The 24,107-nt window shown below is 47.8% G+C and overlaps 2 non-coding genes across 2 annotated transcripts; one reads left to right on the top strand and one right to left on the bottom strand.

Annotated features, from left to right (window-relative positions):
• The first annotated feature begins 1,261 nt into the window (after window positions 1-1,261).
• On the top strand, window positions 1,262-1,333 carry TRNAG-UCC (transfer RNA glycine (anticodon UCC)). Its single transcript has one exon. It is a non-coding gene; the product is annotated as a tRNA-Gly (tRNA).
• An 18,234-nt stretch (window positions 1,334-19,567) lies between these two features.
• TRNAP-AGG (transfer RNA proline (anticodon AGG)) lies at window positions 19,568-19,650 on the bottom strand. Its single transcript has one exon. It is a non-coding gene; the product is annotated as a tRNA-Pro (tRNA).
• Between the last annotated feature and the right edge of the window lie 4,457 nt (window positions 19,651-24,107).

The raw sequence follows: 24,107 nt of genomic DNA, 5'->3' as shown, positions 1-24,107 counted from the left end.
AGATCCCCTTGATATTTGAACTCAAATTGTTAGAATCAAAGTTCAGACTTGACACTGGAAAACCTGCAACTACCTGTCTCTCTGAACACCTGTGATGAGCAGGATCAAGTTGGGACACCTGTTCTGCTTCAATCATTTATTATCTCTCTGTTCTCTCCTTCTCCCCACAATTTCTCGTCTCCAATGTCTCTGTCTTTCTCCTCTTGCTCCCTCTCCCCTGCCCTTTCCCAGTGGCAGCGACTCACAGGGCTTCTCCCCTGGTAGCTGGTGCTCATTTTCAATCAAATAAATCAAAACGCTTCCACCTGCAAGTGGATTTAGCCCAGGACCCTCAGAGTCAGCAGCTGTTACGTCCCCAACTCTCTGGTCAGGTGTCTTAGCACTGAAAGCCTCCTGTTTAGATCCTAAAATAGCATTTTTGCAGCAGGGGGCTCAAATTTTGGACCGGACATTGTAGCTCCACCGTTATTTTATTGAATTGCTTCAAAACAGCAAGTGTAGAAAGTCTCCTAAGTGCCAGGCTCTCTTCCTTGGAAACAGCTGCCCCTGTTCTGCAGGAGTCTGTGCGTTCCACACAGCAACGTACAAACCTGCTCTGAGCTGAAGGGGGGTCAGACAGTGATGGTAACACAAATCTTCAGACTATTAACTCAAGTCCCTTCCTTTCTTTAACCCAGGACGTGCCAGTCACCTGTTAGCCATGGTGTTATCTTCATCTTCAAATACCTCTCAGGATATTTCACAGAGGGAGTGAAACCCCCACCCCACGGCTCCCTGTTGAGGCGTTATACCGTACCTGCCCCTGGAGACTGTCTGGTTTTATACTCAGAGCTTTTTCTCTTCAAACCCCTTATCCCAATCTCTGGGCCACCGCCGCATTTCAGAGTTTAGAATTTACTCTCATCACTCTCGTGTGGCACTTTCCATGTGAATGAGACAAAGCAATGGGGGAAGCTCCGTGGCTAATGAAAACCGGTGCGTTGGGTGAGGCCTGAACTCATAACCCCAGCAGTGCGCCTCCCTCACTAGCCAGTTGTATCCCTACAGGTGCTGCTCAGACAAGCTTGGGAAGTAGGCAGTTACCTGTGTCTGTGATTAACAAAGTTGGTGGCTATTTGAATGGCTGATGATTCAAACCCAGGTGAAGATAGAGGTGCTTGGCTTTCTTGTAAAGAGAATCCAGTACATTTTAACAGGCAGGAAAATGCCTCAATTCTGGCCTAGCCTCATTGGGCAAGCATAAGCAATAATTTCACCAGATGTGTTGGTGGTATAGTGGTGAGCATAGCTGCCTTCCGAGCAGTTGACCTGGGTTCAATTCCCAGCCACCACACTGAGGTACTATTTTAATTTCAGTCACATTGTATCAGTTTATCAATGGAATGAGAGAATCCATGTCCTGCAGATCATTAAACACCCAGGGGAGGAATAAAGGGGCAGGACTATACTGTGAGCAGGTGGAGTCACCCTGGTATTACAATGTTTGGGTTTTTTTTCCCTTACTTCCCTCTCCCTTTTAGACTCAGAGCATTTAAGGTTAGAAGGGACCAGTGTGATCATCTAGTCTGACCTGCTGCATCTTGCGGGCCAAAAGAGCCCACTCACCCACTCCTGTAATAGACCCGGGAGGGGAGGCAGCTCTGTGCTCTGCCCCTACTCCAGGCAGCGCATGGAGGCCCTCTGCCCCCCCCAATGGGTGTGCAAAGATGTGCCAGCAGCACTAAGGTGGCTCCCTGCCCACTCTGCCTCCGTCCCTCTGTGCCACTCCCAGAAGTGTCTGGCATGTCCCAGCATCCCCTGGGGTGGGGGGAGTGTCTCCATGTGCTGCCTCTGCCCCGAGAACCAACTCCACAGCTCCCATTGGCCAGGAACTGCAGCCAATGGGAGCTCTGGGGGCCGCGCCTGCAGGCAGCGGCACATGGAGACTCACTGTCCCCGCTGACCTGGGAGCTGCTGTCGCAGGGTTGTGTGTACCGGTCACTTTGGGAGTTGCAGTGCCCGGGGTAAGCACCACCCCTCCTGCACCCCAACTCCCGAGCAGAAAGCCCGCACCCCGCACCCAAATTTCCTCCCAGAGCTTTGCTTGTCTTCCTTCCACCCAGAACCCATCCTTCCTCTCCTGGGTTGCAAGTAGCCACCCCTGGGAAGCCAAGAGGCAAGCACAGGATTATACCTCCCAGCAGCCAACCGCATCTCCCCAGACTTTGCAGAATGAAGGGTGATGCTCTACTAACCCCACTTAGCCACACTGAGGCGCTTAGCTTCTGCCCTGCCTTCCTCAGCTCGACTTTCCTCTTTTGCCCCATTCTTGCCTCACTTCCTCCTTTGGCAAGTCACACAAAGGAGGCCAGCAGGAAGAGCCGGCCTCCACCAGCTAACCTCCCAGGGCAGAGGAGACCAAGCCACAAGGCTCCAAAAGGTGACTGGCCCAGATCCTCTAGCTTTCCCCTGCTGATGCCAAGGCTTTTTCTCAGCTCATTTCACCACCCTCTGTCCTTCAGGGGTTGAGTTTATCACAGGTACGTGCCAGTGGCAGCAGTAGGAACTTTGCTAGACAGTCAGGGAAGCTGGGAAAAGTGAGCAATTTTGTTTCTGGCTGGTTTTGAACCAGGGACCTTTTGCATGTTAGGCAAACATGATAACCACCACACTACAGAAACTGTGTCAGAGAGTTTTGCCCCTCCCTTCATAAGAGTATAAGAATGGCTATACTGGGTCAGACCAAAGGTCCATCCAGCCCAGTGTCCTGTCTGCCAACAGTGGCCAATGCCAGGTGCCCCAGAGGGCGTGAACCTAACAGGCAATGATCAAGTGATCTCTCTCCTGCCATCCATCTCCATCCTCTGACAAACAGAAGCAAGGGATACCATTTCTTACCCATCCTGGCTAATAGCCATTCATGGACTAAACCTCCATTAATTTATCTAGTTCTCTTTTTAACCCTCTTATAGTCCTAGCCTTCACAACCTCCTCAGGCAAGGAGTTCAACATGTTGACTGTGCACTGTGTGAAGAAGAACTTCCTTTTATTTGTTTAAAACCTGCTGTGCATTAATTTCATTTGGTGGCCCCTAGTTCTTATATTATGGGAACAAGTAAATAATTTTTCCTTATTCACTTTCTCCTCATCGTTCATGATTTTATGTACCTTTATCATATCCCCCCTTAGTCTCCTCTTTTCCAAAATGAAAAGTCCTAGTCTCTTTAATCTCTCCTCATATGGGACCCATTCCAAACCCTAATCATTTTAGTTGCCCTTCTCTGAACATTTTCTAGTGCCAATATATCTTTTTTGAAATGAGGAGACCACATCTATATGCAGTATTCAAGATGTGGGTGTACCATGGATTTATATAAGGGCAAATATTCTCTGTCTTATTCTCTATCCCTTTTTAAATGATTCCTAACATCCTGTTTGCTTTTTTGACTGCTGCTGAACACTGCATGGTCGTCTTCAGAGAACTATCCACGACGACTCCAAGATATCTTTCCTGATTAACCATAACTAAATTAGCCCCCATCATATTGTATGTATAGTCGGGGTTATTTTTCCCAATGTGCATTACTTTACATTTATCCACATTACATCTCATTTGCCATTTTTTTGCTCAATCACTTAGTTTTGTGAGGTCTCTCTGAAATTCTTTCACAGTCTGCGTTGGTCTTAACTATCTTGAGCAGTTTAGTATCATCTGCAAACTTTGCCACCTCACTGTTTACCCCTTTTTCGAGATCATTTATGACTAAGTTGAATAAGATTGGTCCTAGGATTCACCATTGGGGAACACCACTAGTTACCCCTTTCCATTCTGAACACACCGATGGGTGAACCTGGAGAAAGTGATGGCAGCCCTTCGATGAGTCAGCTGGCAGAGCAACGGACTGGAGCTGGAACTCAGGAAGTCATCCTTATGTTATCCTTCTGACTCCAGCTTGAAGGAGAGCTTCTTTTTCTTCCCCTTGCTGAGAAAGAGCAGGAGAAGAAAGAAAGATCAGGTGAGTCAACTCTTGCTTGGGAGCCACCCACTGAAAATGTAAAAACAAAAAAGTAAAGCCATAAAAGACTTCAAAGCCCACCAGGCCCAACCTCTCTTCTAATATGGCAGAAAAGCCACACATCTCCTGTCTAGGTAGGGACATCCTATTGCCCCACAAGAACTGGAAGGTCATGTTCAGCCTCAGCAGCACTCGTGGAGCAGGGGGAAATACATGGCTGCGGAAGTTCCCTGTAGCCAAAAGATAGGTCTTGAGCATCACAGCTTTGTAGGTAATTACAAGGTCCACTTACGCCACCGGCTGAGCCATTCCTCACAGGCCAGCAACTGCTTCTCCCAGTTTGCGTTCCTCACCATGTACCCAACTAAATGCTAGAAGGCCCAGCTCATCAACCTGCCCACTCTTGCAGCCCTCCTCTTCCACCCTGACTGATAGGGAGGAGTATTAAGCCTCCCTCCCTTAGGCCTTTCAGCATTCCTGGGGAACACCAACACCGCCCAAGTGACTTTGGGCCAGTTGGTCAACCAATAGGGCTGCCTCCTAGGCCAGGCTGCAGCCCAGCTTCAGGACTCAGAGGAAATGGAGCTCCCATCCCTACCTACAGGACTCCAAGCACGGCCAGCCTTCTGGATCAAACATCCCCTCTTGTGCTCAAGTCACAACAGCTAGCAGGCAAAAGGCAGGCTTTCATATCATTTGAGAGAGCAAGACAGAGCCTTGGAAGACCCAGCAGGATTAGGTCGCACAGGAATTGTCCTCAGATCCTACTGAGACTTCAACTCAGATTGCAGGATTCAAAGTCCTGAGGGCTGCTCTTACACCATGGGACCAATAGGGAACCCCCAGATCTCTGCTGAGTTCTGGTGTGGATGACCCTGCGGGTGCAGCCCTGCATTTGCTCACCAAGTTGCCATGTAACAGTTTGCTGCAACTCCCAGAGGCCTTTCTTAGTCCAGACTGAGAGGCCAGTGGCCATGTGAGGAAGTTGCCCCTTCCGTCCTAGGCAGTACATGGCCCTTTCTAGGAAAGACCAAGTCCTGGAGGAAAAAAGACTGTTGTGAAATAACATCCTGAAGAGATGCATTTTTCAGTTGTTGGAGGAGTACCATATGGGGAAATGCTCCCTTTTCACCTGACCAGGGATGTGAACCCTGGACCCTCAGATTAAAAGTCTGATGTGCTACCAACTGAGCTAGCCAGGCTCATAGAAAAAGGGGCAAGTTTGGTGCAGAAGAGAAACTAGTCAAGAAAAAGAGGGCAGAAAATTTGCTACTCTTCCTTCTTTAGCAGCCCTAAGCCCATCTTGCTTCTCCATGTGGCACCCAGAGACATTCTTCTTTTTTTAGTTAAATATCAGATCCAGGAGAAAACATAGTTATACAAAGCAAATTAAAATTGACCTGTCTCATGCAGTGCTACATTGACCTCTATTCAGACTGAGCCTAAGGGAGGGCCTTCCTTCCTGATCAAACATGCCCTCTTGTGTGAGTCACAACAACTAGCAGGCAAGAGACAGGCTACCATGTCATTGGAGAGAGCAAGAGGAAGCGTTGGAAATCCCAGAATAATTAGCTGGCAATGAAAGGACCCCACAATTCTACAGGGGCTGGAACTTTGATTTCAGGATTCATAGCTCTGAATACTAGCCCTTACACCATGGGACCAGCAGGGGACCTATCAAGAGAGTTTGACTTCTGGCATGAAAGACTCTGTGGGGACAATTTTTTCTGTTAGGGAATACCCAGTGGGAACATGCCTTTCTGGCCAGCCCTACATTTGCTCAAAAAATCAGCACACAGCACTTTGTTGCAGGCCCAGAGGCCTTTCTTCCTCCAGACTGCAATGCCAGTGGACAGGTGAGGAAGTAGCACCTTCAGTCCCAAGCAGTAAAGGGCCCTTCCTAGGAAAGGCCAAGTTCTGAAAAGAAAAAACTGAAGTCAAAGAGAGCCCTCAAGAGATGCCTTCTGAAAATCTTGGGGAATTGTCCTTCTACCTGACCAGGGACTTGAACCCTGGACCCTCAGACTAAAAGTCAGATGCTTTACCAACTGAGCAAATTTCATGCAGAAAAAAAACTACTCAGAAAATGAGGGCAGGAAACAATACAGAAAACCTGATGCTTTCGCTCTTTTAGCAGTCCTAGCCCCAGCCTGCTTCTCCATCCGGCGCCCTGAGTGAGGCCTTATTCTTTTTTTAGTTAAATAGCAAATCCAGGAGAAAACACAGTTATACAAAGCAAAACGAAATCACAAACAGAAATGTCACTGGAAATACAAAAATTAAAAAGGAAAATGCAATTCCCATCACTTTATCATGTCTGGGCCATTCCTGTATCAAGAGCACTTGCTAAGGGCCCTGTGTGCTTACGAGAAACCTGGAGAAACTCATACAACAGCCTGTACATGAAACTCAACTGCTCCCAGGTGCTGCAGTAAAACCCTTTCCCTGCTATGACGTTGCACTCCATATGTCTTCATTAAAATATGCTAATGAGTGTGAATATAATGTAACTGAAATATGCTTTATGCATGTAAGGTAGCATTACAAAGTTTATAATCTACTGTGTGTGTTCATCGTATTTGTGTGAACCGATCATTCTTGTATCTGAAACTAGAAATATGAAATATAACTCTGAGGTCGTGTTCTAATGATGAAAAGTGTGGGCCATTAATAGTAGTTTAGACTCTTGATGTCTCCCATTAACCAGGACAACTGATTGTAGATGGCTCTGTCCTGCACCATCTGTGAGTCAGGCCAGGAAGAATGAAGGCTTGGGGTCTCACAGGACATGTGAGCATGTCACCTGGTACAGGAATCCATCTTAAACCTGGGGCTCTTCCCCAGGAGAGACACAAAAGATTCCTGCCTTGTACCAAAGTTATATAAGGGGATAGAATGGAAGAAAGGTGGCTGCAGTCATAAGAAATCCCCTAGCTACCACCTGAGCTGGAACAAGGATTACGCCAGGTGAAAAGATTGGGCCCAGACTAGAAATAAGCCCAGTCTGCAAAAGAAGCTTATTGGAAGATCTCTGAGGGTGAGATTTTATCTGTATTGAGTTTCATATTGTATTAGGTTTAGACTTGCATGTTTTTGATATATTTTGCTCTATGGAGAATACAAACTCCATAGAGAAGGAAAAGTTAATGCCTTAGAAGATTCTATGTGTGTGTGTGTGTGTTAGATGGGTGCGAAGGTGTCTAGAAAACACTCTTCTGTAGTCTCTTTTCTCTGATTTCCTTTAGAAAAATTGAACCAGGGAGCGAAGACCATTGTCTTCTGAGAGGCTTGAACTCAAAGCCTTCAGATTATGAGACTGAGACACTACCAGCTGTGCTAAGAAGGCTTAGAAAAGAGTTAGACTCAATGCATATAGAATCTACAGCCGTGACCGAGCCAGGGGTGCACTGGAAGAAGCAGGGGGATATGGTGCCCAGACACCTTTCCTGGCAGCTAATAGATCAATTTTCCCTGACAGTGAACAATCTACTGGAATTCATGGCAGCAGAGGGTGGATATTTCCAAGCTGAGCACCCACTTCCACATTTCAGAACTTATTCCCCTTTTCCTAGTAGGGTACTTTCCATGTGAATTGGGCAAAACAAGTTGGGGAAGCTACAGGGGTAATACAAACCAGTATTCAAGGTAAGGCTTGAACTCATAACCCCAGCAGTAGTCCCTTTTGCACTAACCAGTAGCACCACTGCAGTTGCTTTTTAGGCAAAGCTGGGAAGCAGGCAATTATCAGTCTCTGTGGTTCACACCTTTGCCTGGTAATTGAAAGGCTGCTGGTTCATACCTAACTAAAGATGCAACTTTTCAGCCATGAGACTCCAGGATATTTTAACAGGAAGAAAATCTCCTCATTTCTGGTTTAGCCCCATTTGACCCCTTCTGCCTGTCTTCTCCCCCACACCACCTCTTTCCTTCCCCATTGGGGCCATACAGAGAGGAGCCCCAGTCACTGAGAAGTTCCCTTTTCTCCTTCACAGAGGGCTTTAACGCCCCTTATCTCACTCAGGCTCACAACCACCCAGAGTTCAAGAACTGTCCCTGTTCCCATTGGACAGATGAGAGGAGCCTGAGGTCCAGAGAAGGGAAATGACTTACCCAAGGGCCTACAAAGCAAAGCGGTGGCAGAGCCAGAAAGAAAAGCCACCAGTTCCGACTCCTGTTCTAATGGACAACAAACCCCCCAGAGGCAGGGATAGAGCCCAGGAATCGAGATGGTGGGGAAATATCATTCAAACTGTTTCTGTCAGAAAATCCCATTCAGACTAAACCAGTTTGTTTCTCGAAATCATAACAAGTGGGATAAAAGTTCTTTGCAAAAATATTTTGTTGCAAAACAAAAGCATCTCCTGTCTGTCACACTGTGTTAAATTATCTTGTCGCACACAAAGAGGAGACACTTAGATCTCAAACATTAAATAAGATGCTTCAGTCTGAGCTAAGTCGTTGCTGCTCTTAATAGTTTCAAAATAAAAACATACAAATCAAATAGACTATTTCAGCTATTCTATTATGTGTTAATCTGCTCTGAGTAAACGTAATAGGACACCTCATATTATGCCCTAATCCTAGTGACACTCTCCAATAGATCCCCATCCTCCACCCACTGTGAGGTAGGTAGGAGCAGATCATTATTATCTCTACTTGAAAGAGGGAGAAGCTAAGGCTGAGAAAGGAGAATTGACTTCTCTTATGTCACACAGCCAGTCAGTGGCAGAGTTGGGAATAGGACCCAATAACCCTGATTTTCAAACTAACCATCGGAACTTGAATTTCAGACATTGAATGACCTGAATAAAGTGCTCTCAGATGAGCTCCAGATAGACAACAGTGACAGTAATTATTCAGCAAGTATTTGAGGAGAACTGTAATGTTAGAGAGAATCATGAACTGCTCAGAGACAATTAATGCAGAGAAGCAGCAAAATTTGTGAAACATAGAACTGGTTCTGACTTATTTCCTTGATCTTAAAAGAGAACAACAAGGACCTGAGTCTCCTCCCTGTCAATAACCCCCTGCTCAGCCAATCAGGGTAGAACCTGAGGAGGGGAGCCTGAGGGTTCTCACCAGATAGCACAAAGGATGGGCCAGGTCACCAGTGGGGATCACTGTCCGAGCACTATTTCAGCCCTACAGTTTTGGATGGACCGCCCACAGTGGGAGCTGCAGAGCACTCCCCCGCAACACACACACACACACACACCCTGGTGTTGGGAGGGGAACAGGAGAAAGGACAAAAGAAGTAAGAGACGAAGAGAAAGGAGGGAGGGATGGATGGATGGAGGGAAAGGTGAAACAAAAAGGACAAACCCTAATGTCTCCAGTGATTCTAAGGGACAAAATCCCAGGTGTGGAATAAAATTCTGCCTCCTTAAGCTTGTGTTTTCCATGTCTAGAATTCAACTCTCACCAGATGGATCAGACTGAACAGGTTTCAGACGTCCAGGAGGCTCTTGCCTTCTAAAGAGGGACGGCTGTTTTCTAGTAAAATCACTACAAGGGAAGGAGAAAACTCGAAAGAGGTTCCTCCTGGTGCTCACATCCGTGAACCCGAATAATCTGTCAGTCCTCAAGGAGAGACCTGGAGGAGATTTGCTGAAGCAAAGCCACAAGGGTCTCTGAGGTTTCCCTGGCCCCTCGCCCCTGTCCTGCCTGGATGATGTCAGTATCTCTCTGTGAGGTCACCACCTCCCCACCCCCTTTGACCAATAGTCTGAGGTGCTGGAAAAGGCCTTTGTGATGTCACTGCCACACCCCTCCCTTGCTGTGCTAATGTCCTGCCCCTGGCCAGACACTTTCGAGGTTTGAGCTACTCCCTGTGGATCACCCCACTCAAGGAGCGTTCATTCTAGGAAGTAAGCTGGCTAGACAGGAAAATATCAGACGCTGCTGCCAATGCTACACTCAGTTTTTCAGAAATTAGTCGACTTTATGGCCAGAAGAGATCATTAGAGCTTCTAATCTGAACCCCTGCATATCACAGGCCTCCTGTATGACACAAGAGCTACCTTGGGGGCAAACACATTCCAGAAAGGCATCTAGTCTTCATTAAATGACATCAGGAGATGGCAAATCCACCACTTTCCTTGGTAGCCTGTTCCTGTGGTGAATCATCCTCGCTGTTGAATATTTGTGCCTTAGTTGTAATATGAATTTGTCTCTTTTTACCTTCCAACCGTTGGGTCTTGTTATGCCTTTCTCTGCTCAATTAAAAAGCCCTCTAACACCCAATATTTTCTCTCCATTAAGGCCCTTCAACACTTCAGTGAAGTCACCTTTCAATCTTCTTTTGATAAGCTAAACAGACTGAGCTCTTTCAATAGCTCACTAGAAGGCATTTTTCTCCAGCCCTCAGAACATTTGGTGGCTCTTTGCTGCCCCAGCTCCAATTTCACCTCATCGTTTTCAACCGAGGACACCAAAACTGGAGGCAGCATTCCAATGTCAGTCTCACTGATACCATGTCACCTCCTGTGACATTAATGACTTAATCTGTAACTGTATAGATCACCATTGCGACCACTGTTCTATATTTGCAGCCAATATTGTAGAAAAGTTGCCATGTAAGGGGTCTGTGAAGAGGTTCTGATTGGCTGATTATAATGATGCTATCTCTAGATGTGTATCATTTTTGTAGTCGACGTTATGAATATTGGTTCTATGCTGTCCATATTTCAAACTCGTGCTCTGCTTCTGGGGAACACTCTAGACAAGTTGGTGTCAGTTCTGCCTAGCCTGCTTGATGGCCCACTAAGGACCATCAGCTATACAATCGACCCATTGAGAGAAAGCAGGTACACCTTGTGACTCATCAAGGTATGCAGGGACCTGCCTGTGGACAGAACTCAAAGGTTTTTCTATGCCACGTGCTGGATAGAGTGTCCTTGGGACAAAGAAAGCAAAGACCACGTGGCAAGAGACTATAAAAGGCTGATGCCTCATCTCCATCTTGTCTTCAGTCCTGCTTCATACCTCTGGAGGGACTTTGCTACAAACAAGCTTCAGCTCTGTACAAAGGACTGAATGCCCCATCCCAGCTGTGGATGGACTCCAGAGACTTGATTTGAACCTGCAGTTTATTCCATCGCTGCTACAGGCCTGAACCAAGAGCTTTGCCATTACTTCATGTGAAGGATTAAAAATCTATTTGCTCTTTATGTAGCAACCTGGTGCATGGATTGTGCCAGCTCTTTTCCAGACTCAAAGTCCAGAGTATGGTCAAGGATCAGAGGCCTAGCAAATAGTGATAAGCTAAGAGAAAGCTGGGGTAAACAGAAAGCCTTGCTTGCTAAGATAGGCCTGGTCAGCAAATTGCCAGGTGTTGGAGCTAAGAACTAAAGAATTGTGTCTTATTCAGAGTTGCAGATTGAACAAAGAATCCCTGTTCCTATTGTGTTTGTTTCTTCTGTAGGGAGACGTTCTTCCCACAGATCCAATCTTGAGTTTATGAAAAGTTGGCAGATGTCAGTATAAGGTATGTCATTCTTCCACGTCCCTTCCCACGGACCAATGCCTGCCTTTAGACTCACAGAAAAATTTTATTGCCATATACTTTCATTGTTTCTTTGCTTTAACCCCTAGGAATGTACCTCTTGGACAATCAAAGGAGTTGCTCCATTCCTATGGACCCCAAATCAGAATTCAACATAGATATTTTATACTAACAACATTTTATCAAAGTATTAATGAAATGTTAACTTGCTAACTTGAGACCATGGGTGGAGATATTATGTAATCTGTTAACTATTGGCTAATGTGCTTATCTTGTCTTGCTGCAAAACCTATCCCGGGGTGTGGAACTGCCTACCCCGTCACTTTCCCCCACTTGTGGAAAATCTATATATTCTATTGCAATTAATTAATTAACAATGTCTCTGAGCCTAATAAGCAAGGTGACACTCCGCCAGCGCTGTGTGTAATAAACTCCTATTTTTGACCTCTACATGGTGTAGATTTGTGTCTTTCTCGGACACCTGCTGAATAAAGAGAAGATTCAGGATCCAGCCTGGCTGAATGTGTGTCCTCTCCTCACAGCTTGGTGATCTTTTGAGGAAATGGAGAAGACTGCCTTTGCCTAGCTGTACATTGCTTGCAAAAGAAACAGGTCTTTTTGGTGACAAGTGTTGAAAGGAGGCACTAGACAAATGTGGAGACAGGAAAAATGTCCCCCAACTGAACTGGCATCTGTGGATGCTGAAGTCACAACACAGAGCACTAAACACTATTTGAGAACGGCTGGTGTCAGAAGAGTCTCTAACAAGGCCTTTTCTCCCCAGCAGGGGCCTCTCTGTGCACAGAACTCCTGGTAGCTTGATGGCTGCAGGCAGTGGAGAACTCTATTTTGGCATCTCTTTGCCTGTTTTGTGGTCAGCATCTGCAGTGGCTGTTAAAAGGTCTCTAGATAGTGATCTTTGGGAAGAGCTCGCTGAAGAGCCTTCCTACTAACCAGGAGAGCCTGGCTTGGCCTGCCAGTTCTTCCTTGCTGAACCTAGTGTGTCTGTTGGCTCCTTTTTTGTATCTCTTTTCAGAAAAAGAAAAGACCTGTCAGCAGAATCCTTCTAAGTGCTTGTTCAAGACAGATAGAGCCTTCCTTGCAGCTAAGTCTTGGTGTAATAGGGCATGTGGTGCCTCTTCCTGGCCATCCTGGTAATTAGTTCTGGTTCACCGGTGCACCTTCATCTAGTGGCATCTGGCTGCATCTGTTTTATCATTAGGACCCATGTCGCTCTCAGGACTTCAGTGTCCTCTTATGGACACAGCCCTCTGGCTGTGCCTCACTCAGTTCTCTCCCCCCTTCCCGGGGGCAGCTGTTCTCTACCCAGACACTTGCCTCAGTGGTCGGCTGCAGTCCAGGGTGTAGCCACCTGTGTCAGTGGCTACGGAGGCAAAAGTGGTGAACCTCCAACCCTGCATCTGTTTCCCTGGACCACTTCCCCACAGCCCCAGCATCTTCCTCTGCCTTTGTATTAGGGCCTCAGTCTGGCAGCACTCAACCAGAAGGTCACTCATGCTCCCCTTACCCACCCAGCACTACTCTGATCATGGTGCCCACCCTTCCCCTTCCCCTTCCCCTTCCCCTTCCCCAGCCAAACCTCCCTCCTCAAACTCCAAGCAGTGACTAACTCTTGCTGTGCTGAGCAGCCCTTTATATATGGGCTGCTCCAGCAAGCGTTCTCCTGATTGGCTCTCCCAATAAGCCCTTTCCTGATAGGCCGGGTTCTGTGCAGCCTCTGCAAGGCTGCCTTAATCTTTCTCCTGCTTGGTTGGGGGCAGACACCTTCCCACACTTGGAAAATGGCAAATGAGAAGTTTAGAGCTGGTGGAAAGGTTACCATGACTGAGAACTGAGCTGATGTTGCTGCGGTCGAAACACAGATCACTAACCGCTATATGATCACAGTGGCTGGTGGGAGAAGCACATGTTAGAAGCCCTCTGTCATCTCAGCTGTGGCTTTCTGTGCACGGAGAGCCAGACACCTCAAGGTCTGCAGGTCCTGAGGGAAATGTGGAACATCTGTCCTTTAGAATTTGCAGGTGTTGTCCTGGACCATCAAATGGAACAGTTGCAAACAGTTTCTTGAGGCAGGCACCATGGCTTAGCTGGCTAAAGCACCTGCCTAGTAGACAGGAGATCCTGGGTTTAACTCCCAGTGGTGCCTTGGTGTACGGCTTTTGTCTCCTCTGCTCACATTTTCCTGTGTCTTCCTAGGAAACAGAAGAGACCTCCCTTGGTATCCAAGTCATTGCTTCCTAAGGAAAAGGCTTCTTTGGAGGGAAGCATTGGAAAGAATCAAATCACAAGCCTGGAGTTGATGAAAAGGCTGTTGTGACTGGCATTAGCATGGTGGTTGCTTTGACTGCAATAGCTGCAACACGAGAGCCTGCGCCACATGTCCTTGTGATTCACTGGGGATGTCCACACGCAGATGTCATGTCGTCTTCCTTTTGATAGTCACTGATGAAAAATGGAGCAGTTGGGAGAAAAGTCCCAGAGAGTGGCATCGTGGCTAAGCTGGCTGACTCACCTGCCAGGTAAAGTGGAGTTAGGGATGCAGCACCCAGTGGTGCCTTGCCAAATGTGTCTGCTCTTCCCATCTTTTGGTCAATCTTCTGAGGAAACAGAGAAGACTGCCTCTGCCTTGCAATGCAAATGCTTCCAAAAGAAACCGGTCGTTTTTTCTGACAAGCGTTGGAAGGAGGCACCTAAGAAATGTGGAGACAAGGAAAAGGTCATCGTAACTCAACTTGCATCCATGGCTCTTGGGGCCACAACGCAGAGCACTAAGCACTGTATGACCACAGCAAAATGTAAACTTTACACCTTATTACACTAGGCAGTAGTTAGGTCAAGCATTTTTCTCACCCCACTGGATGTTACCCTCCTTAATACATAGAATTCCCCCCTTCATTTTCTCAGGATTCCTGCTGCTTCCAACATAGGTGGGGGAGGACAAAGGCAAAAACATGATGCCACAGTCTCCTATTTTATATCCTTAGTTCAAGTGTCTAGAAGACACTTGCCCAGACGTGTCCGGGAGGGCTCTGCTGAGTCACTAGGTTGGGGAATCCTCCTGGTGTGGTCTTGTGCAACTGACTCATAGACTTGAGCAGTCCCCACAGTGTTGTGTTTGGGCATCTGTCATTGAATTGGAAATCCCTTAATTACAATTCCTCTGCTGATTCATGGTTGTTGAACTCCCTCCTTGGCAGGGGTCACTAGCAAAATTATAGCATATTTCAGTAACAACCATACAGCAAAATGCACAACTTCATACACCCTCATGCTATACATATTTGGATAGAATAACCAATTTCAGCAGATCATGACTTTTCATGTGATAACTTACATGGAATGGTTTGTATGAGATATCACAGTCATATATGAATGATGAATATGTGAGCTACAGGGGGCTATTTTGAGGTACATCATGTCACAAAAGCCTCCAGAGACTGGTCTTTGGGAAGAGCTGGCTGAAGAGCCTTCTGAGTAACTGAGAGATCCTGGCTTGGCCGGCCAGTTTGTGCTTGTGAATTAAACTTGTCCTCTGGGCTCCCTTTTTTTGTCTCTTTCACATAAACAGAGCAGAAGTTCTTGGCCAATCCTTGACAGTGCTTGTTCAAGACACAGAGAGCCTCTGTGCTGGAGCAGGGGTAAGGGTGCAGGAGGTGGTCGGAGGGGGGTGCTTACCTCAGGCAGTACAGCTCCCAAAGTGACCGGCACAGGATTCTGCCTCCGAGCAGCCAACCACACCTCCCCATGCTTTGCAGAATGAATGATGGTTCTCTACTAACCCCACTTAGCCACAATGATGTGCTTAGTTTCTGCCCTGCCTTTCTCAGCTTGACTTTCCTCTTTTGCCCCATTCCTGCCTCACTTCCTCCTTTGGCAAGTCATGCAAAGGAGGCCAGCAGGAAGAGCCGGCGTCCACCAGCCAATCTCCAAGGGCAGAGGAGGCCAAGCCACAAGCCTCTGAAAGGTAACATGCCTAACTCCTCTAGGTTCTCCAGCCTGACACCAAGGTGCTTTCTCCACTGCTGTCAGCACCTTCTGTCATGCAGGGGTTGGAGTTATCCCAGGGACAGGCCAATAGGAGAAGGAGGAGCACCTTCCTGAACAGCAAGGGGATCTGGGAAAAGGAAACCAGCATGTTTCTGAACCAGGGACCTTTTGCATGTTAGGCAAATGTGAAAACCACTACACTACAGAAACTCCATCTGCTTGGTTATTGCTCACCCTGCCACAGACCGATGGACAAACCTAGAGAAAGTGGTGGCAGCCCTTCGATAGGTCAGCTGGCAGAGCAGAGGACTGGGGCCGGCACTCAGGAAGTCATCCTTACCTCGCCCGTGTGACTGGAGCTTGAGGGAGAGCTTCTTCTTCTTCTCCTTGCTGACAAAGAGCAAGAGAAGAATGAAAGATCAGGTGGGCCAACTCGGTGCAGAAGCCCATGCTGTCTTTTCCTGCTCCATAGCCTGAAATGAGGGACTTGTGGCAGTTAAAGGCAATGCTGCACTTTCCGAGAATATACCACCTGGGCACAAAGAGGAATAGAAGAGACTGTTAGTCTAGCACGCTCCCAACCGAACTACTTCAGCAGCTGCTAGGTTTCTTTTTGGTCTATTACTTTTCTGTCTGGGAAGTTTTTGTCAGCTGTGGCACAGAAAAAGGATGTCATTGCGAGCGACCCATGAAGACAAGATTCACTTTTGCCTTCCTTGCTCGGCTTTACTTGCTTCCTCACCCTATTCCTGCCTTAGTTCCTGTGTTACCTGAAGGCGACGGGGGCCCAGCAGTACGAGGAGGAAGTTGGGCAGGTAGACCCTGGTGGAAAAAGTCCTGCCACCACTTGCCACCCCACTTTCTTCTCCCAGCTTCACATATTGGCCACCAGGGACTTGGTGCCCAGCAGCGCAACGGAAGGCAGCAGACAGACCCACCCTCGCCTTGAAGCTCCAGCTCATTAAACCACATCTTCAGTCGCTGATGGCCAATGAGAGAGCAACATCACTTGCTATTTTAGCACTTGAAAATGCCATTGGCCAATCTTTGGATCTCTTTAATGCTGCGCTTCAGTTCATGGGGGAAAGGTGAGAGAAGCGACCTTTCAGCTAAAGGCCTGGGGTTAACATCCTAACGCTGTCTCCTACTGTAACACTACTTAATACTGGCCAGCCATGTGCTGGTGACAGTTCCATTTCTAGATGTTAGTACGTTTCAGTTACCGTTAAAATTAAAAAGTTTCTATATGTTTAAAGAAAATGCATTTGTTTTGTTTGCTTATATATGGCATTAATAAATACAGGTTTACAGAACCTAGCCCGCAAATTTATCATCTTATATGACAGAGAAAATCATGCATCGAAATTGTGCATTGAAATCATGAACTGAGCTACAAATGCCATGAAAAATAAGATATTCAAAATTTTAACATGGGGGGGCACCAAAAACACGTCTTGCTTGGGGTGCCACTTGGTCTAGGGGAGGTCCTGTCAGAGAGAACAGGAGTTAGTCTCACATGTCTATTTTCAGGCTGTAATCTGTGGGCACCCTGCTCTGCGGGAGGGATCGTGGTAACCCAGACTCAGGGCTGGAACAGGCCCCTGATTGAGGGGGTGGCTGCATGGTTTACAGCGCTCTGATGTCTCAGACAATGTGTCTCTCCCAAAGCCTAAGATCTGCGTCCCCAGAAGGCTCCTGTGCTGCCTCCGCTCCTTTCACCTTCTACAGCAAGGAGCAGCAGCAAGGGTCAGGGATGAGCCATAGGGCACTAGGTGGGGGGCAGAGGCTTCAGGAGCCCAGAGTGTTTGCCTGTCTGGGCATTTTGGCTGAGACCTCAGGGACACACTATGAGGCAGAATCCCAGGCATCTGTATGAAAGGAGCATAAGGACGTAAGAGCAGCCAGACTGGGTCAGACTGGGTCCATCTCGCCCAGTGTCCTGTGTTCCCATAGCGGCCAAAGCCGGTTGCCCCAGAGGGAATGAACAAAACAGGTAATCATCAAGTGATCTATCCCCTTTCACCCGCTCCCAGCAAACAGAGATTAGAGACACCTTCCCTGCACATCCAGGCTCAGAGCATGTCCTCCATGAATTGATTTAGCTCTTTTTTTGAGCCCTGTTATAGTCTTGACCTTCACAACATCCTCTGGCAAGGAGTTCCACACATTGACTGTGCATTGTGTGAAAAAATACTTCTGTTTGTTTGTTTTAAATGTGCTGCCATTAATTTCACTTGGTGACCCCCAGTTCTTGTGTTATGAGAAGGAATAAGTAACTCTTCCTTATTTACTTTCTCCACACCAGTCATGATTTTATAGACCTCTATCATATTTTCCCTTGGTCATCTTTTCTCCAAGCTGAAAAGTCCCAGGCTTATTATTCTCTCTTCATATGGCAGACACTCCACACCCCTTTTCTGAACCTTTTCCAATTCCAATACATCTTTTCTGAGATGGGGTGACCATATCTGCATGCAGCATTCAAGATGTGGGCGTACCATGGATTTATACAGCGGCAATAAGATTTTCTCTCTTATTTTCTATCCCTTTCCTAATGATTCCCAACATTCTGTTCCCTTTTTGCCGGCCGCTGCACACTGAGTGGATGTTTGCAGAGAACTATCCACAGTGACTCCAAGATCTCTCACTTGAGTGGCAACAGCTATTTGACATCCCATCGTTTTATATGTAGAGTTGAGATTGTGTTTGCCAATGTGCATCACTTTGCATTTATCAGCATTGAATTTCATCTGCCATTTTGTTGCCCTTTCACCTAGTTTTGTGAAATCTCTTTTTAGCTCCTCACAGGCTGCTTTGGACTTAACTGTCCTCTGTAGTTTTGGATCATCTGCAAATTTTGTCACCTCTCTGTTTAGCAGATCGTTTATCAATATGTTGACTAGTCCTCGTCCCAGTATAGACACCACTAGGTACGAGTTTGCATCCTGAAAACTGACCATTTATTCCTACCCTTTGTTTCCCAGCTTTTAACCAGTTATTGATCCATGTGAGGACCTTTCAGAGGTGAAAGTAAGCTGGTACGTTCTGGTATGGGGTACTGGCAAGAGCGGGTACGCTGTGCCAGGCCGGCCTGGCTTTCCCAGTCTGGTGATTTAAAGGGCCCAGGGCTCCCTGCAGTGGCCGGAGCCCCAGGCCCTTTAAATCGCCTCCTGAGCCCCACTGCCAGAGCCCTGGGACCTTTAAGTCACCTCCCAAGCCCTTCTGCTGGAGCCCCCGGGAGCAAATCACTGCCATGGATGCTGCTCTTCCTGCACTACGAACACAGAGCAGGGGCGGTGGGAGCTTCCTTACAGTGGGGCGGGGGCACCGTTGTCTGAACTGTGGCGCTCTCATGACACCCCTTCCCCAAGGAACCACACTCACACCATCCCTCCCCCTGAGGCCACACCCACAGAACACCTCTTCCTCCCAAGACTCCACCCTTCCCCCCCTCCATCACTTGTCCTAACAGCCGGTAAAGAGTGGTGGGGCCATGACCCCCTAACCCCCCTGTTCCAGCACACCTGACACAGAGCTAAGCAGGCCGCAGCATGCATGTGTGACAGAGGCTGCTGTGCTGAGCTGAGCCAGTGAGGGAAGCAGGGGCTGATGTTGGGGCTGTCCCCTTCCCCCTGCCTCAGGACTGGTTGCTTGCAGCAGCTGTCTTAACTTAGAGACAGTGTGCCCACACACTCACTCACTCTTCCCCCCCCCACCCAAACACATTGCAGTTGAAAAGCAGCTGGCAATCTAGTAGGATTCCCATGGAACAATGGGATGGAGAAACCTGCATCATGTGATGCTGTACTGGCCCGTGAGGCATTGCAAACCCTTCCCAAAGCACCTGCAGCCAGTTGCACAGCTACCGACAGTGCACTGCTCTCTGTGGCCATCCTAGAGTCTAGCATGGATGTGCTCTGGTAAGACAAGAAGCATAGTGTGGACATGCAACAGGTGTTTAATTCAAACACTTTAAAGCCACATTACCCAATAGTGTAGATATAGCTTGGGAGCGAGACAAGACCCAGCTCTGTTGAAACTAAATGACCACAACTTCCTCCGTAGTTGACAGGATTTGAAGCTGCGTGGGGAAGACCCCAATGGATTCCTAGTCCATTGCCTTAACCACTCGGCCACAACTACTTGCTTGAAATGTGTTTCTCACTACACTCCAGTTCTGTTCTCACTGAGTGATCAATTCCAATTGTTCCCTCAGACCATTTTCCACAACACACTCACTGCTGTGCCATTGTGTAAGTGTGTCCATGGCTGAACTGCAAAAATTCCTGCTCATTTCCCTTCTGGCTGGAGCATGAAGAGAGTGTGTTTGTGGTCAATGACGTTCCTGTAGATTGTTGTCCATTTCCTGCCTTGATCATTCAGACAGTTCCTTTACCATCCTATCCCCCGCACATCAGGGATTGCAATAGCAGGGGGCAGGTTTTCTCTGGGGCACTGAGATTTGTCAGGGGGTTGGTGGCTCCTTTCTCTCCTCATCCTGGAGTAAACTCGGCTTTTTATTTCATCCTTGATGTTTCAAGGCACAACAACAGATGACCGAGGAAAGAGGTGAACAGGGCGGGCCTCAGGGGAGGGGCAGAGAGGTGCAAGTGGTGGGCAGGGCCGGTCTCATGGGTGGGGCAAAGAGGTGTGGGTGGTGGACAGGGCAGGTCAGGGGAGGGGATAGAGAGGTGTGAGTGCTGGGCAGGGCTGGTCTTTGGGGAGGGGGCAGAGAGGTTTGGGCAGGGTGAGTCTCAGGGGAAGGGCAGAGAGGTGGGGGTAGCAGGCAGACCTTGGGGGTGGGGGTGGAGAGACACAAGGAGGCTTTCGGGGAGGAGAGGAGTGAGCAAAAGGTGGACCAGCAGGCCTCAGCCAAAGAGAAAGAGCAGGGGTGGGAAATGGCCAAATGAGAGTGAGAGCAGAGCACAGGTGGGGCCTCAGAGGGAGGAGAATGAGTCAAGGGGATGGAGTGGGCAGGGCTGCCCAGAGGATTCAGGGGGCCTGGGGCAAAACAATTTTGGGGGCCCCTTCCATAAAAAAAAGTTGCAATACTATAGAATAATATATTCTCATGTGATCCCTGCAGGGCCTGGGGCAAATTGCCCCACTTGCCCCCCCTCTGGGTGACCATGCCCTCAGCCTCTCCTCATAAGTCCCCTGCCCCCTAATCATTTTTGTTGCCCTCCCCTAGACTCTCTCCAATTTGTTTCTGTAGTGGGAGGGCAAAAACTGGACGCAATGCTCCAGATGTGGCCTCACCAGTGCTGAATAGTGGGGAATAATCACTTCCCTCGATCTGCTGGCAATGCTCCTACTAATCCAGCCCAGCATGACCAGTTACCCATATTGAATGCAGACCCAGCAATATTTGATCAATTGGTTACTGTCCATTCAGGAAGTTCTTTCCTACCCATTCATAAAGAATGAAGATGCTCTGAGCAGAGGGGATAGAGCTGTCCCGTCCATGTAGTTAATCCATCTCCCCGAGAGGTGGTAGCTACGTCACTGGGGGAAGCTATGTGGGTGGGTGTGCAAGCTGTGGTGTCTCCATGTATCTATAAGTTTAATCAAACCCCATTTTTAAAAGCACTGTGGTCTGGGAAGAGAACAGGAGATCTCTGAGGCAGGGCCTGTCCTTCAAAATCTTTAAGATCACTGACTTACTTCCACAGCAATCATGGGAGTGTAGCTCAGTGGTAGAGTGTTTGACTGCAGATCAAGTAGTCCGTGGCTCTAATCCCAGTGCCCCCTTATAAACCTCTCCTTTCAACAAAAATAATTGCATTTCCGTTATGTTGAGGAGTTCCACTGAATAGGGATCCCTGAAATGAATGGAAACACTCAATGTTTTCCTGTGCAAATGCATGAAAATCTAGCAAACATGTTCCTTCACTGAAATCAGTTCCAATCCTCTGAAGGATTAAAGAATCCTTATTGAGGTTGCAGGAAAAAACCATCCCGATGTGCAGAAAGAATAGTAAATATGGCAGGCGACCAGCTTGGCTTAACAGTGAAATCCTTGCTGATCTTAAACACAAAATAGAAGCTTACAAGAAATGGAAGATTGGACAAATGACCAGGGAGGGGTATAAAAATATTGCTCAGGCATCCAGGAGTGAAATCAGGAAGGCCAAATCACATTTGGAGTTGCAGCTAGCAAGAGATGTTAAAAGTAAGATGAAGGGTTTCTTCAGGTATGTTAGTAACATGAAAAAAGTCAAGGAAAGTGTGGGCCCCTTACTGAATGAGGGAGGTAACTTAGTGGACAGAGGATGCGGAAAAAGCTAATGTACTCAAAGCTTTTTTTGCCTCTGTCTTCACAAACAAGGTCAGCTCCCAGACTGCTGCACTGGGCAGCACAGTGTGGGGAGAAGGTGACCAGCCCCCTGTGGAGAAAGAAGTGGTTCGGGACTATTTAGAAAACTGGAGATGAGCACATGTCCATGGGGCTGGATGTGCTGCATCCGAGGGTGCTAAAGGAGTTGGCGGATGTGATTGCAGAGCCATTGGCCATTATCTTTGAAAACTCATGGTGATCGGGGGAGGTCCAGGATGACTGGAAAAAGGCTACTGTAGTGCCCATCTATAAAAAGGGAAGAAGGAGGATCCAGGGAACTACAGACCAGTCAGCTCACCTCTGTCCCTGGAAAAATCATGGAGCAGGTCCTCAAGGAATCAATTCTGAAGCACTTAGAGGAGAGGAAAGTGATCAGGAACAGTCAGCATGGATTCACCAAGGGCAAGTCATGCCTGACTAACCTTATTGCCTTCTATGAGGAGGTAACTGGCTCTGTGGATGAGGGGAAAGCAGTGGATGTGTTATTCCTTGACTTTAGCAAAGCTTTTGATATGGTCTCCCACAGTATTCTTGCCAGCAAGTTAAAGAAGTATCGGCTGGATGAATGGACTGTAAGGTGGATAGAAAGCTGGCTAGATCGTCAGGCTCAACGGGTAGTGATCAAAGGCTCCATGTCTAGTTGGCAGCCGGTTTCAAGCGCAGTGCCCCAAGGGTCGGTCCTGGGGCTGGTTTTGTTCAATATCTTCATTGATGATCTGGAGGATGGTGTGGATTGCACCTTCAGCAAGTTTGCAGATGACACTAAACTGGGAGGAGTGGTAGATATGCTGGAGTGTAGGGATAGGATACAGAGGGACCTAGACAAATTGGAAGACTGAGCCAAAAGAAACCTGATGAGGTTCAACAAGGACAAGTGCAGAATCCTGCACTTAGGACGGAAGAATCCCATTCACTGTTACAGACTAGGGGCCGAATGGCTAGGAAGCAGTTCTGCAGAAAAGGACCTAGGGGTTACAGTAGACGAGAAGCTGGCTATGAGTCAACAGTGTGCCCTTGTTGCCAAGAAGGCTAACGGCATTCTGGGCTGTATAAGTAGGGGCATTGCCAGCAGATCGAGGGATGTGATCATTCCTCTCTATTCGGCATTGGTGAAGCCTCATCTGGTGTACTGTGTCCAGTTTGGGGCCCGACACTACAAGAAGGATGTGGAAAAATTGGAAACAGTCCAGCAGAGGGCAACAAAAATGATCAGGGGTCTGAAGCGCATGACTAATGAGGAAAGGCTAAGGGAACTGGGCTTGTTTAGTCTGCAGAAGAGAAGACTGAGGGGGGATTTGATAGCTGCTTTTAAGTACCTGAAAGGGGGTTCCAAAGAGGATGGATCTAGACTGTTCTCAGTGGTAGCAGATGAGAGAACAAGGAGTAATGGTCTCAAGTTGCAGTGGGGGAGGTTTAGGCTGGATATTAGGAAAAAACTTTTTCACTAGGAGGGTGGTGAAGCACTGGAATGGGATAGCTAGGGAGGTGGTGGAATCTCCTTCCTTAGAGGTTTTTAAGGTCAGGCTTGACAAAGCCCTGGCTGGGATGATTTAGTTGGGGATTGGTCCTGCTTTGAGCAGTGGATTGGACTAGATGACCTCCCGAGGTCCCTTCCAACCCTATATTCTATGATTATATGATTAGATGCTCTAATGGTCTCTTCTGGCCATAAAGTCGACTAATTTCTGAAAAACGGAGCGTAGCATTGGGAGCAGCATCTGATGTTTTACTGTCTAGCCGGCTTGCTGCCTAGAACGAACACTCCTTGAGTGGGGTGATCCACAGGGAGTAGCTCAAACCTCCAAAGTGCCTGGCCTGGGGCAGGACATTGGCACAGCAAGGGAGGGGTGTGGTAGTGACATCACAAAGGGCTTTTGCAGGACCTCACACTATTGGTCAAAGGTGGTGGGGAGGTGGTGACCTCACAGAGAGATGCTGACATCATCCAGGCAGGACAGGGGCGAGGGGCCAGGGAAACCTCAGAGACCCCTGTGGCTTTGCTTCAGCAAGTCTCCTTCTCCAGGTCTCTCCTTGAGGACTGATAGAGCATTCAGGTTCACGGATGTGAGCGCCAGGAGGAACCTCTTTCGAGTTTTCTCCTTCCCTTGTAGTGATTTTACTAGAAAACAGCCATCCCTGTTTAGAAGGTAAGAGTCTCCTGGAGGTTTGAAACCTGTTCAGCCTGATCCATCTGGTGAGAGTTGAATTCTAGACATGGAAAACACGAGCTTTAGGAGGCAGAATTTTATTGCACACCTGGGAT

The sequence above is a fragment of the Gopherus flavomarginatus genome, chromosome 8, assembly GCF_025201925.1.
Source record: "Gopherus flavomarginatus isolate rGopFla2 chromosome 8, rGopFla2.mat.asm, whole genome shotgun sequence".
Lineage (NCBI taxonomy): Eukaryota > Metazoa > Chordata > Testudines > Testudinidae > Gopherus > Gopherus flavomarginatus.
Note: the sequence above shows the minus strand (reverse complement) of the source record. Positions and strands in the feature narration are given on the sequence as shown.